Source organism: Rhipicephalus microplus, unplaced genomic scaffold (genome assembly GCF_043290135.1).
Source record: "Rhipicephalus microplus isolate Deutch F79 unplaced genomic scaffold, USDA_Rmic scaffold_99, whole genome shotgun sequence".
Taxonomy (NCBI): Eukaryota; Metazoa; Arthropoda; class Arachnida; order Ixodida; family Ixodidae; genus Rhipicephalus; species Rhipicephalus microplus.
The window spans coordinates 588,416-602,500 of NW_027464671.1; the positions used below are offsets into that span (position 1 = coordinate 588,416).

The 14,085-nt window shown below is 61.8% G+C and overlaps 2 non-coding genes across 2 annotated transcripts; both read left to right on the forward strand.

Annotated features, from left to right (window-relative positions):
* The first annotated feature begins 10,361 nt into the window (after positions 1–10,361).
* On the forward strand, positions 10,362–12,176 carry LOC142790340 (small subunit ribosomal RNA). The gene has a single exon (XR_012889451.1). It is a non-coding gene; the product is annotated as a small subunit ribosomal RNA (ribosomal RNA).
* A 1,719-nt stretch (positions 12,177–13,895) lies between these two features.
* Positions 13,896–14,048, forward strand: LOC142790401 (5.8S ribosomal RNA). The gene has a single exon (XR_012889492.1). It is a non-coding gene; the product is annotated as a 5.8S ribosomal RNA (ribosomal RNA).
* Positions 14,049–14,085: the final 37 nt, after the last annotated feature.

Here is a 14,085-nt window from a genome sequence, read left to right on the forward strand (position 1 = left end):
TCGTTTTTCCGTGCCGCCCCGGCTGACGCAGTTTTTGCGCCGCCCCGGCTGACGCGGTTTTCGCGCCGCCCCGGCTGACGCGGTTTTTGCGTCGCCCCGGCTGACGCGGTTCGGACTTTGCACTTTTTGGCTCACCCCGGCTGGCGGCCCACTCACTCGATCGCCAGGTCTGTTTGCCCCGGTGGTTCCACCGCCAGGCTTAAGCGCGAACTTTTTTTGTTTGTTTTCTTTTGATTAAGCGCAAGCTTTTTTCTTTGTTTTCTTTTGATTAAGCGCGGGCTTTTTTCTTTGTTTTTTTTTGCATTCGCCCCGGCAGACGCGGTTTTTGCGCCGCCCCGGCTGACGCGGTTTTTGCCGCCCCGGCTGACGCAGTTCGGACTTAGCACTTTTCGACTGTGCCTGGCTGGCGGCCCACTCACTCGATCGCCATGTCTGTTTGCCACAGTTTTCCCGGTGGTGCTGCACCCGGGCTCGCCCCGGCTGACGCAGTTTTCGCGCCGCCCCGGCTGACGCGGTTTCGTGCCGCCCCGGCAGACGCGGTTTTCGCGCCGCCCCGGCTGACGCGGTTTCGTGCCGCCCCGGCAGACGCAGTTCGGACTTAGCACTTTTCGGCTGTGCCTGGCTGGCGGCCCACTCACTCGATCGCCATGTCTGTTTGCCACAGTTTTCCCGGTGGTGCCGCACCCGGGCTCGCCCCGGCAGACGCGTTTTTTTTTTTCTTTCGCCCCGGCTGACGCAGTTTTCGCGCCGCCCCGGCTGACGCGGTTTCGGGCCGCCCCGGCAGACGCAGTTCGGACTTGGCACTTTTCGGCTGTGCCTGGCTGGCGGCCCACTCACTCGATCGCCATGTCTGTTTGCCACAGTTTTCCCGGTGGTGCCGCACCCGGGCTCGCCCCGGCAGACGCGTTTTTTTTTTTTCTTTCGCCCCGGCTGACGCAGTTTTCGCGCCGCCCCGGCAGACGCGGTTTTCGCGCCGCCCCGGCAGACGCGGTTTTTTGCGCCGCCCCGGCTGACGCGGTTTTTTGCCGCCCCGGCTGACGCAGTTCGGACTTGGCACTTTTTGGCTGAGCCTGGCTGGCGGCCCACTCACTCGATCGCCATGTCTGTTTGCCACAGTTTTCCCGGTGGTGCCGCACCCGGGCTCGCCCCGGCTGACGCAGTTTTCGCGCCGCCCCGGCTGACGCGGTTTCGTGCCGCCCCGGCAGACGCGGTTTTTGCGCCGCCCCGGCTGACGCGGTTTTTGCCGCCCCGGCTGACGCGGTTTTTGCCGCCCCGGCTGACGCAGTTCGGACTTAGCACTTTTTGGCTGAGCCTGGCTGGTGGCCCACTCACTCGATCGCCATGTCTGTTAGCCACAGTTTTCCCGGTGGTGCCGCACCCGGGCTCGCCCCGGCTGACGCAGTTTTCGCGCCGCCCCGGCAGACGCGGTTTTCGCGCCGCCCCGGCTGACGCGGTTTTTGCCGCCCCGGCTGACGCAGTTCGGACTTAGCACTTTTTGGGCTGAGCCTGGCTGGCGGCCCACTCACTCGATCGCCATGTCTGTTTGCCACAGTCTTCCCGGTGGTGCCGCACCCGGGCTCGCCCCGGCAGACGCGTTTTTTTTTTCTTTCGCCCCGGCAGACGTGGTTCCCCCCCCCCCTTTTCGCTCGCCCCGGCTGACGAGGTTTTCGCGCCGCCCCGGCTGACGCAGTTTTCGCGCCGCCCCGGCTGACGCGGTTTCGTGCCGCCCCGGCTGACGCGGTTTTCGCGCCGCCCCGGCTGACGCGGTTTTTGCGTCGCCCCGGCTGACACGGTTCGGACTTTGCACTTTTCGGCTGTGCCTGGCTGGCGGCCCACTCACTCGATCGCCATGTCTGTTTGCCACAGTTTTCCCGGTGGTGCCGCACCCGGGCTTGCCCCGGCAGACGCGTTTTTTTTTTCTTTCGCCCCGGCTGACGCAGTTTTCGCGCCGCCCCGGCTGACGCGGTTTCGTGCCGCCCCGGCAGACGCGGTTTTTTGCGCCGCCCCGGCTGACGCAGTTCGGACTTTGCACTTTTTGGCTGAGCCTGGCTGGCGGCCCACTCACTCGATCGCCATGTCTGTTTGCCACAGTTTTCCCGGTGGTGCCGCACCCGGGCTCGCCCCGGCAGACGCGTTTTTTTTTTCTTTCGCCCCGGCTGACGCAGTTTTCGCGCCGCCCCGGCTGACGCGGTTTCGTGCCGCCCCGGCAGACGCAGTTCGGACTTGGCACTTTTCGGCTGTGCCTGGCTGGCGGCCCACTCACTCGATCGCCATGTCTGTTTGCCACAGTTTTCCCGGTGGTGCCGCACCCGGGCTCGCCCCGGCAGACGCGTTTTTTTTTTCTTTCGCCCCGGCTGACGCAGTTTTCGCGCCGCCCCGGCAGACGCGGTTTTCGCGCCGCCCCGGCAGACGCGGTTTTTTGCGCCGCCCCGGCTGACGCGGTTTTTTGCCGCCCCGGCTGACGCAGTTCGGACTTGGCACTTTTTGGCTGAGCCTGGCTGGCGGCCCACTCACTCGATCGCCATGTCTGTTTGCCACAGTTTTCCCGGTGGTGCCGCACCCGGGCTCGCCCCGGCTGACGCAGTTTTCGCGCCGCCCCGGCTGACGCGGTTTCGTGCCGCCCCGGCAGACGCGGTTTTTGCGCCGCCCCGGCTGACGCGGTTTTTGCCGCCCCGGCTGACGCGGTTTTTGCCGCCCCGGCTGACGCAGTTCGGACTTAGCACTTTTTGGCTGAGCCTGGCTGGTGGCCCACTCACTCGATCGCCATGTCTGTTAGCCACAGTTTTCCCGGTGGTGCCGCACCCGGGCTCGCCCCGGCTGACGCAGTTTTCGCGCCGCCCCGGCAGACGCGGTTTTCGCGCCGCCCCGGCTGACGCGGTTTTTGCCGCCCCGGCTGACGCAGTTCGGACTTAGCACTTTTTGGGCTGAGCCTGGCTGGCGGCCCACTCACTCGATCGCCATGTCTGTTTGCCACAGTCTTCCCGGTGGTGCCGCACCCGGGCTCGCCCCGGCAGACGCGTTTTTTTTTTCTTTCGCCCCGGCAGACGTGGTTCCCCCCCCCCCCCCTTTTCGCTCGCCCCGGCTGACGAGGTTTTCGCGCCGCCCCGGCTGACGCAGTTTTCGCGCCGCCCCGGCTGACGCGGTTTCGCGCCGCCCCGGCAGACGCGGTTTTTTGCGCCGCCCCGGCTGACGCGGTTTTTTGCCGCCCCGGCTGACGCAGTTCGGACTTGGCACTTTTTGGCTGAGCCTGGCTGGCGGCCCACTCACTCGATCGCCATGTCTGTTTGCCACAGTTTTCCCGGTGGTGCCGCACCCGGGCTCGCCCCGGCTGACGCAGTTTTCGCGCCGCCCCGGCTGACGCGGTTTCGTGCCGCCCCGGCAGACGCGGTTTTTGCGCCGCCCCGGCTGACGCGGTTTTTGCCGCCCCGGCTGACGCGGTTTTTGCCGCCCCGGCTGACGCAGTTCGGACTTAGCACTTTTTGGCTGAGCCTGGCTGGTGGCCCACTCACTCGATCGCCATGTCTGTTAGCCACAGTTTTCCCGGTGGTGCCGCACCCGGGCTCGCCCCGGCTGACGCAGTTTTCGCGCCGCCCCGGCAGACGCGGTTTTCGCGCCGCCCCGGCTGACGCGGTTTTTGCCGCCCCGGCTGACGCAGTTCGGACTTAGCACTTTTTGGGCTGAGCCTGGCTGGCGGCCCACTCACTCGATCGCCATGTCTGTTTGCCACAGTCTTCCCGGTGGTGCCGCACCCGGGCTCGCCCCGGCAGACGCGTTTTTTTTTCTTTCGCCCCGGCAGACGTGGTTCCCCCCCCCCCTTTTCGCTCGCCCCGGCTGACGAGGTTTTCGCGCCGCCCCGGCTGACGCAGTTTTCGCGCCGCCCCGGCTGACGCGGTTTCGTGCCGCCCCGGCTGACGCGGTTTTCGCGCCGCCCCGGCTGACGCGGTTTTTGCGTCGCCCCGGCTGACACGGTTCGGACTTTGCACTTTTCGGCTGTGCCTGGCTGGCGGCCCACTCACTCGATCGCCATGTCTGTTTGCCACAGTTTTCCCGGTGGTGCCGCACCCGGGCTTGCCCCGGCAGACGCGTTTTTTTTTTTTCTTTCGCCCCGGCTGACGCAGTTTTCGCGCCGCCCCGGCTGACGCGGTTTCGTGCCGCCCCGGCAGACGCGGTTTTTTGCGCCGCCCCGGCTGACGCGGTTTTTGCCGCCCCGGCTGACGCAGTTCGGACTTTGCACTTTTTGGCTGAGCCTGGCTGGCGGCCCACTCACTCGATCGCCATGTCTGTTTGCCACAGTTTTCCCGGTGGTGCCGCACCCGGGCTCGCCCCGGCAGACGCGTTTTTTTTTTCTTTCGCCCCGGCTGACGCAGTTTTCGCGCCGCCCCGGCTGACGCGGTTTCGTGCCGCCCCGGCAGACGCAGTTCGGACTTGGCACTTTTCGGCTGTGCCTGGCTGGCGGCCCACTCACTCGATCGCCATGTCTGTTTGCCACAGTTTTCCCGGTGGTGCCGCACCCGTGCTCGCCCCGGCAGACGCGTTTTTTTTTTCTTTCGCCCCGGCTGACGCAGTTTTCGCGCCGCCCCGGCAGACGCGGTTTTCGCGCCGCCCCGGCAGACGCGGTTTTTTGCGCCGCCCCGGCTGACGCGGTTTTTTGCCGCCCCGGCTGACGCAGTTCGGACTTGGCACTTTTTGGCTGAGCCTGGCTGGCGGCCCACTCACTCGATCGCCATGTCTGTTTGCCACAGTTTTCCCGGTGGTGCCGCACCCGGGCTCGCCCCGGCTGACGCAGTTTTCGCGCCGCCCCGGCTGACGCGGTTTCGTGCCGCCCCGGCTGACGCGGTTTTTGCCGCCCCGGCTGACGCGGTTTTTGCCGCCCCGGCTGACGCAGTTCGGACTTAGCACTTTTCGGCTGAGCCTGGCTGGTGGCCCACTCACTCGATCGCCATGTCTGTTAGCCACAGTTTTCCCGGTGGTGCCGCACCCGGGCTCGCCCCGGCTGACGCAGTTTTCGCGCCGCCCCGGCAGACGCGGTTTTCGCGGCGCCCCGGCTGACGCGGTTTTTGCCGCCCCGGCTGACACGGTTCGGACTTTGCACTTTTCGGCTGTGCCTGGCTGGCGGCCCACTCACTCGATCGCCATGTCTGTTTGCCACAGTTTTCCCGGTGGTGCCGCACCCGGGCTTGCCCCGGCAGACGCGTTTTTTTTTTTTTCTTTCGCCCCGGCTGACGCAGTTTTCGCGCCGCCCCGGCTGACGCGGTTTCGTGCCGCCCCGGCAGACGCGGTTTTTTGCGCCGCCCCGGCTGACGCGGTTTTTGCCGCCCCGGCTGACGCAGTTCGGACTTTGCACTTTTTGGCTGAGCCTGGCTGGCGGCCCACTCACTCGATCGCCATGTCTGTTTGCCACAGTTTTCCCGGTGGTGCCGCACCCGGGCTCGCCCCGGCAGACGCGTTTTTTTTTTCCTTCGCCCCGGCAGACGTGGTTCCCCCCCCCCCCCCCTCCGTCTTTCTTTTTGTTTTTTTTTCGCCGCGGCTGAAGTGGATTTTTCGGTGCCTCGACGCCCCGGTAGTCGCGGTTTTTCCGTTTCCGCACGGCCCCGGCTGACGCTGCTCGGTCACAGTCGCCTTTTGTGGTGATTGCAGACTTCTTGAGCGCGGGTGTTTTTTTTTTTGTTGTTGTTGTTGTTTTATTACGCATTCGCTCCAGCAGACGCTGTTTAGACTTTTTGTTTCCTCTTTTATCCTGCGACGAGGTGACGAGGTTTATTCGGTGCCCCGCCGCCCCGGCTGAAGTGATTTTTCCTGTCCCGTGCCGCCCCGGCTGACGCGGTTGGGACTTCGCGTTTGTTCGGCCGCCACGGGTTTTGGCGCACTCGCTCGGTTGCTTGTTGTTGCCACTTGTTGCGAACCCAGGTTTCTTGAGCGAGCGCGGGCGTTTTTTCTTCCTTTCTTTCTTTGTTCTATGTGTTAGCGAATCGGCCTTTAATATCACACGAGGACTCACAACCAACAATTTTCAGTTTGAAGTGTAAATAATCTGCAGGTGTTGACGTAACTGACTTGCCCCGTACCCTTGAGTACATCCATGAAGTTCTCGTAGTACTACTAAATCGCATTATTCCAAGTGGAGAAATTCCCATAAATTTGCAAACCTCTACACGAAAATCGGTGCGCGTGATAAAGTTGAAAATTATCGTCCGATATCAAATGTGCCTTCTATAACACAAATTCTAGGAAAAAAAAAAAAAACACTTGTTCGCCGTTTTCTGCGCCGTGACTGGCAGCACTCCGGCGAAGCGAAACGGGGTCGATTCGAGCACGATATCGGCGTCTTTCGACGTGCTCGCCGGCGACCGTCGCACGAGTACGTCGCACGAGCGCGTCTGCCGGGGCGCCGTTTGCGAAGCCGACGCAAAAGTGGGAACCGCCGCTCGGATGATCGCCGCTTTCGGCAGAGTGAGTGTTGGCACTCCGGGGAAGCGAAACAGCGTGAATGCGCCCACGAAATCGGCGTATTTTGAAGTGACCGCCGGCGACCGTCGCACGAGTACGGTAAACCGCGTCAGCCGGGGCGTAGTTCGGGACGCCGACGAAAAAGTGGGAAGCGCAACTCGGATCTTCGCCGTTTTTGCAGGAGTGAGTGGCGGCCCTCCTGCGAGACCAAGAAGCATCGATTCGTGCACGAATTCGGCGCCTTTCGACGTGATCGCCGGCGACCGTCGCTCGAGTAGGGCAAACCGCGTCTGCCGGGGCGGGCTTCGGGACGCCGATGCGAAAGTGGGAAACGCTGCTCGGATGTTCGCCGTTTTTGGCCGAGTGAGTGCTGGCACTCGGGCGAAGCCAAACGGGGCCGATTACGGCACGATATCGGCGTCTTTCGACGTGCCCGCCGGCGACCGTCGCACGAGTACGGTAAACCGCGTCAGCCCGGGCGGAGTTCGGGACGCCGATGCGAAAGTGGAGAACGCCGCTCGGATCTTCGCCGTTTTTGGAGGAGTGAGTGGCGGCACTCCGGAGAAGCCAAGGAGCGCCAATTAGCGCACGATATCGGCGTCTTTCGACGCGCTCGCCGGCGACCGTCGCACGAGTAGGGCAAACCGCGTCTGCCGGGGCGGGGTTTACGACGCCGACGCAAAAGTGGGAACCGCCGCTCGGATGTTGGCCGTTTTTGGCAGAGTGAGTGCTGGCACTCCGGCGACGCGAAAGAGCGCGAATGCGCCCACGAAAGTGGCGTATTTGGACGTGCTTGACGGCGACCGCTGCAGGAGTACGAAAAACCACGTCAGCCGGGGCGAGCGACCCACGGCGGTCTGGGTGCTTATCGCTGCTATTATAGGGGCACCCCGGCAGACGCAGAAAAAAAAAAAATTTTTTTTCGACCTTCTTTTTTGCTGGTCGAGCTCGGGTAACCCAGGTCGCAATGGGAGCCGCGCACGAAAGCGGCGTCGCGAGACGCGTTCGCGGTCGCTAGTCGCACGAGCTCGGCAACCGCGTCAGCCGGCGCGGAGTTCGGGATGCCGACGGCTAAGTGGGTACCGCTGCTCGGATGTTCGCCGTTTTTGGCCGAGTGAGTGCTGGCACTCCGGTGAAGCCAAGGAGCGCCAATTCGTGCACGATATCGGCGTCTTTCGACGTGCCCGCCGGCCACCGCCGCACGAGTACGGCAAACCGCGTCTGCCGGGGCGGGGTTTGCGACGCGTACGCAATAGTGGGAACCGTCGCTCGGATGTTCGTCGTCTTTGGCCGAGCGAGTGCTGGCACTCCGGCGAAGCGAAACGGGGCCGATTCGGGCACGATATCGGCGTATTTCGACGTGCTCGCCGGCGACCGTCGCACGAGTACGGCAAAGCGCGTCTGCTGGGGCGAGGTTTGCGACGCCGACGAAAAAGTGGGAAGCGCCGCTCGGATCTTCGCCGTTTTTGCAGGAGTGAGTGGCGGCCCTCCTGCGAGACCAAGAAGCATCGACTCGCGCACGATATCGGTGTCTTTCGACGTGCCCGCCGGCCACCGCCGCACGAGTACGGCAAACCGCGTATGCCGGGGCGGGGTTGGCGACGCCGACGCAAAAGTGGGAACCGCCACTAGGATGTTCGCCGTTTTTGGCAGAGTGAGTGCTGGCACTCCGGCGAAGCGAAAGAGCGCGAATGCGCCCACGAAAGTGGCGTGTTTGGACGTGCTTGACGACGACCACCGCAGGAAAACGAAAAACCACGTCAGCCGGGGCGAGCGACCCATGGCGGTCTGGGTGCTTATCGCTGCTATTATAGGGGCACCCCGGCAGACGCAAAAAAAAAAAAATTTTTTTTTCGACATTCTTTTTTGCTCCTCGACCTCGGGTGACCCAGGTCGCAGTGGGAGCCGCGCACGAAAGCGGCGTCGCGAGACGGCTTCGCGGTCGCTAGTCGCACGAGCTCGGCAACCGCGTCTGCCGGGGCGGAGTTCGGGACGCCGACGGCTAAGTGGGAACCGCCGCTCGGATGTTCGCCGTTTGTGGCCGAGTGAGTGCTGGCACTCCGGCGAAGCCAAACGGGGCCGATTCCGGCAAGATATCGGCGTCTTTCTACGTGCTCGCCGGCGACCGTCGCACGAGTACGGCAAAGTGCGTCTGCCGGGGCGGGGTTTGCGACGCGTACGCAATAGTGAGAACCGTCGCTCGGATGTTCGTCGTCTTTCGCCGAGCCAGTGCTGGCACTCCGGCGAAGCCGAACGGAGCCGATTCGGGCACGATATCGGCGTCTTTCCACGTGCTCGCCGGCGACCGTCGCACGAGTACGGTAAACCGCGTCAGCCGGGGCGGAGTTCGGGACGCCGATGCGAAAGTGGGAAGCGCCGCTCGGATCTTCGCCGTTTTTGGAGGAGTCAGTGGCGGCACTCCGGTGAAGCCAAGGTGCGCCAATTCGCGCACGATATCGGCGTCTTTCGACGTGCCCGCCGGCCACCGTCGCACGAGTACGGCAAACCTCGTCTGCCGGGGCGGGGTTTGCGACGCCGACGCAAAAGTGGGAACCGCCGCTCGGATGTTCGCCGTTTTTGGCAGAGTGAGTGCTGGCACTCCGGCGAAGCGAAAGAGCGTGAATGCGCCCACGAAAGTAGCGTATTTGGACGTGCTTGACGGCGACCGCCGCAGGAGTACGAAAAACCACGTCAGCCGGGGCGAGCGACCCACGGCGGTCTGGGTGCTTATCGCTGCTATTATAGGGGCACCCCGGCAGACGCAGAAAGAAAAAAAAAATGGGGACATGGCGTGCGTCACCGTGCGGCTTCGCAGCGTTGCCGAAGTCGCCGAGCCCTTCGACTGAGCCGAACGGCGGACAGGGAACGTTGGTCGGCCGTTCTAACCTGTCGGTGCCACGCCGAGACGTCGTTAAGGAAAACCGCGTCGTGGGCCTCTACGACGCCGTCGATTCGTTGTACGTTTGGTGTCCAGCGTGTCGGCGGCGAGTAGCGGACACGTCGTTCACGACTTCGGTCTTTCGCAGTCGACGCGAACTTGCGGAGAGTCGTGGTGCCTCACGTTTTCGGCAGAAACCGCGGCGGAATTTTCCCGTGCGTGCGCGCACGACCTCGGTGCTGTGCCGTCAGCGTAGTGTTGCACAAACTCGTGGCCTACCCAAGGTGCGGTACGTTTGCGGCCGTATCCTCGGTGGCAATTTCGTGAGTAGGGTCGCAAATTCTACGACCTCGGCGGGTTTGAGAGCGACGTAGACTTGTGGCACGCTCAACGTGCCACACGTTTCGGGGCACACCCGCGGTGAAATTTTCTCGAGTACGCTCGTATTAGTGCCCAAGGAGGTCTGGGTACTTATCGCTGCTATTATGTGGGGGTTCTCGTGAGCGGCGTACGCGAAAGCGACCGGGTGTCTGATATGCGGCGGGCTTCGGCCTCGTCAAGCGTGTCCTCGGGTCTGCTCCAGGGGAATCCACGGCAGTCGTCTGCAGCCTCATCCGCTTGATGCGTTAGGGGCTGGTTGTCGGACGGTGCCGTTTTACCACGATATCGAGGTGTGTTCCGTGTCGTCCTCGGGCGATTCAGATGCGAAAGCGCCGAAGACGCGGGCGTGACCCGTCGTCTGGCGGCTTTGCGGTCTCGGCTCCGTTGCTAGTTCCGGCCGGTCCACCGACAGTGCAGCGGGCTTGGGCAACCCGCACGGCGCGACCGAGTCGATGCAACGAAAAAGAGCGAGCATGAACGTGCTTCTTGCCGCACGGCTCCCACTCGTCTTTCGGGAAGGTTGTGCCGTAGCGAGCTCGAACGCCGTCATCTCGGAGTGCAAAATAAGCGTGTTGGGGCGCCTGAAGGTGGCCTCCGCCGCACACAGACTGCGTCCGGCCCGCCGAAGGCGAGGACGGACGCGCAGTCGAACGATTACCTGGTTGATCCTGCCAGTAATCATATGCTTGTCTCAAAGATTAAGCCATGCATGTCTAAGTACATGCCGAAATAAGGCGAAACCGCGAATGGCTCATTAAATCAGTTATGGTTCCTTAGATCGTTTCTTCCTACTTGGATAACTGTGGCAATTCTAGAGCTAATACATGCAGTGAGCCTGGAGCCCTTTGGGTAACGGGTGCTTTTATTAGACCAAGATCGATCGGGTTTCGGCCCGTATTGTGTGGTGACTCTGGATAACTTTGTGCTGATCGCATGGCCACGAGCCGGCGACGTTTCTTTCAAGTGTCTGCCTTATCAACTTTCGATGGTAGGTTACTTGCTTACCATGGTTGTTACGGGTAACGGAGAATCAGGGTTCGATTCCGGAGAGGGAGCCTGAGAAACGGCTACCACATCCAAGGAAGGCAGCAGGCGCGCAAATTACCCACTCCCGGCACGGGGAGGTAGTGACGAAAAATAACAATACGGGACTCTTTTGAGGCCCCGTAATTGAAATGAGTACACTCTAAATCCTTTAACGAGGATCAATTGGAGGGCAAGTCTGGTGCCAGCAGCCGCGGTAATTCCAGCTCCAATAGCGTATACTAAAGCTGCTGCGGTTAAAAAGCTCGTAGTTGGATCTCAGTTCCAGACGAGTAGTGCATCTACCCGATGCGACGGCTCGGACTGAACATCATGCCGGTTCTTTCTTGGTGCACTTCATTGTGTGCCTCGAGATGGCCGGTGCTTTTACTTTGAAAAAATTAGAGTGCTCAACGCAGGCGAGTCGCCTGAATAAACTTGCATGGAATAATAGAACAAGACCTCGTTTCTGTTCTGTTGGTTTTTGGAATACGAGGTAATGATTAAGAGGGACGGACGGGGGCATTCGTATTGCGGCGCTAGAGGTGAAATTCTTGGGCCGTCGCAAGACGAACTACTGCGAAAGCATTTGCCAAGAATGTTTTCATTGATCAAGAACGAAAGTCAGAGGTTCGAAGGCGATCAGATACCGCCCTAGTTCTGACCATAAACGATGCCAACCAGCGATCCGCCTGAGTTACTCAAATGACTCGGCGGGCAGCTTCCGGGAAACCAAAGTATTTGGGTTCCGGGGGAAGTATGGTTGCAAAGCTGAAACTTAAAGGAATTGACGGAAGGGCACCACCAGGAGTGGAGCCTGCGGCTTAATTTGACTCAACACGGGAAAACTTACCCGGCCCGGACACTGGGAGGATTGACAGATTGAGAGCTCTTTCTTGATTCGGTGGATGGTGGTGCATGGCCGTTCTTAGTTGGTGGAGCGATTTGTCTGGTTAATTCCGATAACGAACGAGACTCTAGCCTATTAAATAGGTGCGGGGTTCCCAGCACCTTACAACCTTCTTAGAGGGACAAGCGGCTCCTAGCCGCACGAAACAGAGCAATAACAGGTCTGTGATGCCCTTAGATGTCCGGGGCCGCACGCGCGCTACACTGAAGGAAGCAGCGTGTCTTTATCCCTGTCTGAAAAGACTGGGTAACCCGTGGAACTTCTTTCGTGATTGGGATAGGGGCTTGCAACTGTTCCCCTTGAACGAGGAATTCCCAGTAAGCGCGAGTCATAAGCTCGCGTTGATTACGTCCCTGCCCTTTGTACACACCGCCCGTCGCTACTACCGATTGAATGATTTAGTGAGGTCTTCGGACCGATGTCCGGCGCGGCCTTTCGGTTGCGCCGGTCTGTTGGAAAGATGACCAAACTTGATCATTTAGAGGAAGTAAAAGTCGTAACAAGGTTTCCGTAGGTGAACCTGCGGAAGGATCATTAACGGATTGTGAAGGGTGAGCGCCTCGGCTGCGTCTGCGCCCGACACTTTCTGCCGCTGACCCCGTTTGGACGCGGGGTCGGCTTTTCCCCACGGGGCTGCCTGAATGTGGAGCGGCACCCCGTGACAAATTGTTGCGCCCAGCGGACGCCAACACCGCGACCTTGGACGGTCGGCCAGGTGGCGGACGCGGGTACAAACGGCGCAACGCACTCATAGGTCGGCTTTCGACCCGCCACTGCACCGTGGCTCGAAGCGCTCGAAATGCGCGACCCGACCGCTGCGGGACCGCCTAGTACTGTAAACAGGAGCGGCGGAGCGCGAACGGCGAGTCGTGGTTACGTCGGTAGAAGGCGAGGCTGCGCGTTCCCGAAACGCCAGCCGAGTGCCCTCCCGACCGTTCGAGCGTGCAAGAACGAGACCCGACAATCGCGCGGCGACTGCCAAGTACGAGAGGAACGGCACAAGCGTCGGCGGTCGGTCAAGGAACTGGCGATGTGACGGGTCCGCTGTGCACCAGTGCATACCGTCCCGCCGTCCGCGGCAAGCGCCTCCGCGTCCTCGGGTGACGGAGGCTGCCGGTCGGTTCTTGCAGGCGAGGGATCTCGCTGGCACCGGTTCGCGTTGACGCGCGGCCGGTCATGGCACGGCGATGCGACGGCCGAGGTGCGCAGTACTCGATGGAGGAACCGCACGCTCCGATGACCGTCCCGCCCTCCGCGGCGTATGCGTACCGACCGTAATGGTTGCAGCAGCGCCGGCCGGCTTTTGAATTCGCCACACGAAACACGGTGCGAGATCGCGGTTAGGGGAGCGTCGACGTTGCCAGGCGTTTTGCTTGCTGCCGAGGGAAAGGCGGCACGGCCACGTCGCGCTCGTCGCGATTAGCGGGTCTGCGCGCTTTGGGAAGGTGCCGCAACGACTTGCCGAAAGAGGAAGCACGGAAGAACGAGGGACTTGGACGTCCCGACAATTGAACGCACTTGCGGCCAGGCCCTTGCTGGCTTCGTTCTTCCGCCTCGAGTAGGCTCGTACGCGGCTCCGGCGCCGAAAGTGGTCCTTGGCACCGACTTCGGTGGACGTGGGAAGTGCCGCGCAAGTACGGCGCGCCTGGCTCCACCTGTTGGCTAAAGTAAGCAGCCGGATCGGCATTTTGGTGTGCGGTGGCAAACCGTGGATGCGAAAAAAGCTTGTGCGATTTCGTGGAACAAAAAGCGGGGGTCCCCCTTTTTATGCGGAGGAGACCGACCCGCCCGCCGTGGTGAACCGCGACGCCACGGTAAAAACGGGAGAGGCTTGTCGATGGGACCGTGCATCCCGCGCTCCACGGAGGCCGGGAGGCGGCCGCCCGAGGAAATGTGTAGCCGTCGAGGCCCGCATCTGCGTGCACTCTTATCCAAATGGGTGTACCGCAGGCATTTTCTGGTTAGGCGGGCCAATGAGAGCGAGCACACAACGATACCTACGGGTCCGGCTTGGAGAACCGGCTTCGACGCCTCCCGAGTATTTATAGAGGGGTGGACCACGAAAGCACTCGCAAGTAGCGGAAGCGAAACGCCGTCCGAAACACACCGTTTGCTCGATTTGCGGCAGCCGAAAAAGGCGCGGCAGAGTTTTGGAGTCCAAGCGTGCGCTGAAAAGCGCCCTTCTTGGCCACTGTTTGGCCGAGTGCCAGAAACGTTTGGTTTTGACTGTACGGAATTGAACAAACACTTTTTCACGACTCTAAGCGGTGGATCACTCGGTTCTCGGGTCGATGAAGAACGCAGCCAGCTGCGAGACTTGGTGTGAATTGCAGGACACACTGAGCACTGATTCTTTGAACGCACATTGCGGCCTTGGGTCTTCCCTTGGCTTCGTCTGTCTGAGGGTCGGATCACATATCAAGAGAGCCTTCGGCGCACAAGGGAA